The following is a 2,270-nucleotide window of genomic DNA, read 5'->3' as shown; positions in this document are numbered from 1 at the left end:
AGCTGCGTAGTATTCCACTGTGTAGATGTACCAAAGTTTCTTTAACCAGTCGTCTGTCCTCAGGCACTCGGGTTGTTTCCAGGTTTTGGCAGCGGGTCTTGCCTGTCTCCATCTCACCAACACTCACCCGCTGCAGAGCATGGGAGCAAGCAACGCTGCCTTTTGCAGGTGGGGTGGCGTCTGTCTTCTGCAGCCCTGTGGATGGAGATTTTCTAGGTGCAGGAAGACTCCAGGAAGCCTGTCCCCTGGGATCAGGCAGTGCGGGAGGGGAGCGGGGTTCCAAGCCGTCACCTGGCAGTCTAGGGCAATGTCAAGGTGAACTGTGGCCAGACCACATGAAGGAGGCTCTTGGCCAACTTCATCCCCTGCTGCCTGCTTGCTCAACAAAGCTCCATCATCGTCCATGGGACACTGTTTCCTCCCCGTGTGTGTGTCCCCTCGGAGACGTTCCCCACACCAGTGTCACATTGAAAAGCTGTGGAGAAGGTGGCCCCCCTTTGCCTTTCCACTTTCTGTGTGAAGCGCCCCCCTGCCCCCACCTCTCCCGCTCAGCACTGCTGCGGGCCATGTCTTCTGACTCAGTGGGCCACTCAGAGCAGGCCCTGGCACCCTCTCAGGGCCTCTCAGCCCCTGCGCATCAGAGCCAAGTCTAGGGGCAGAGGAAACACGGGCACTTGGGTCACTCTCCTGCAGGAGTCACTCTCAGGGGTGTTTGGTGAGCCACACCATGCAGGGACAGGGGCTCCGACCTGGACCCCCAAGCTGAGCACGGGCTCCAGCCTCTCTCTCTCTCTGTCCCTCCTCCTCTTTTTTTCTTCCTTCCTCCCTCCTCTCCCCCACTTTCCCCCCTCCCTCCCTCCCTCCCTTCTTTCCTTCCTTCCCTTCTCTCTTTCTCTTTTTTCTTTCTCTCTCCTCTTTCTTTCTTTCTTTCTTTCTTTCTTTCTTTCTTTCTTTCTTTCTTTCTTTCTTTCTTTCTTTCTTTCTTTCTTTCTTTCTTTCTTTCTCTCTTTCTTTCTCTCTTTCTCTCTTTTAATTAGGTCACCATAAGATACACAGTTATAGAGTTGTTCATGATTGGGTTCAGTTAGAACATACATTGTTCCAACACCCCTCCCTTTACCTGTGTACATTTCCCACCACCAAAGTCCCCAGTTACCTTCCTTCTACCCCATCCCCAGCCTGCCTCTATGACAGGTACTTCTTTCTCTCTTTCTCTCTCTCTCTCTCACTCCAGTCCTTTGAGATATCTCCCCCAGATCCTAGCCGTCTTTTAAAAATTAAAAATACAGGGGCTGGGGCTAGAGAGATAGCACAGCGGGTAGGGCGTTTGCCTTGCACGCGGCCGACCCGGGTTCGATTCCCAGCATCCCATATGGTCCTCTGAGTACCGCCAGGGGTGATTCCTGAGTGCAGAGCCAGGAGTAACCCCTATGCATTACCAGGTATGACCCAAAGAAAAAAAATTAAAAATACAATTATTATTTTAAAAAAACAATATGTTTTTTAGTACGCCTTAAAAAATAATAGGTTCACTCTGTGAAAGCAGTACACCTTCATTGTAGAGGCACACTTGACCTTTTCCGGCCTGTTTTATGGCCCACGGGAGGAAGCAGAAGTTCTGAGAGTTTATTCTTCCTCGCATTGTCCTGTTGGAGGTTGCCCTTGGAATCTTGTCCCCGCCTGACCCCTCCCGTATAAACTGTGTGCCTCCACGGGCTCATTGAGGGGAGCCCGAAGGGCAGAGCCCCGAACAGAGCTGACAGAGAGTGGGGGGTGATCGGCCCAACCTCTCCAGACCCCTTCCCTACCGCTGTGCACATTCACTTTTGACCCTCAGCCTGGAAACCTCCAGCCCGACACTTGACTGTTTTGTTTTGGGGCCACAGACAGAAATGCTTGGGGCTCACTCCTGGCTCTGCGCTGTGACCCACTCCTGGCTGGGCTCAGGGGGGTCATGTGAGGCGCTGGGCATGGAGCCCCGGTCTGCCCCAGGAAGTCAGCACCCTCCCCGCTGCCCTGTTTCCAGCCCAACAGTTGCCACTTTACCAAGTGCAGGGCGCGTAGGGAGCAGCACCCTGATCGTCCCTCCCCACCCCCTTCCTTCTGCCGCTGTTGTCACGAACAGGGCCTTGCATTTGCTCGGTTGCAGTGCTCAGGAGTCTGCTCTCTCCTTGTAGCGGTGCTCACTGGGTGTGGCCAGAGGGTGAGCACTGTTTCAGTGGGCAGTGCTTGCTCACATATTCTTGGCTGCCATGTAGCAAGGGGAGGAT

This window comes from Sorex araneus, chromosome 1, assembly GCF_027595985.1.
Source record: "Sorex araneus isolate mSorAra2 chromosome 1, mSorAra2.pri, whole genome shotgun sequence".
NCBI classification, from domain to species: domain Eukaryota; kingdom Metazoa; phylum Chordata; class Mammalia; order Eulipotyphla; family Soricidae; genus Sorex; species Sorex araneus.
The sequence above is the reverse complement of the archived record's forward strand: the minus strand, read 5'-3'. Positions refer to the sequence as shown.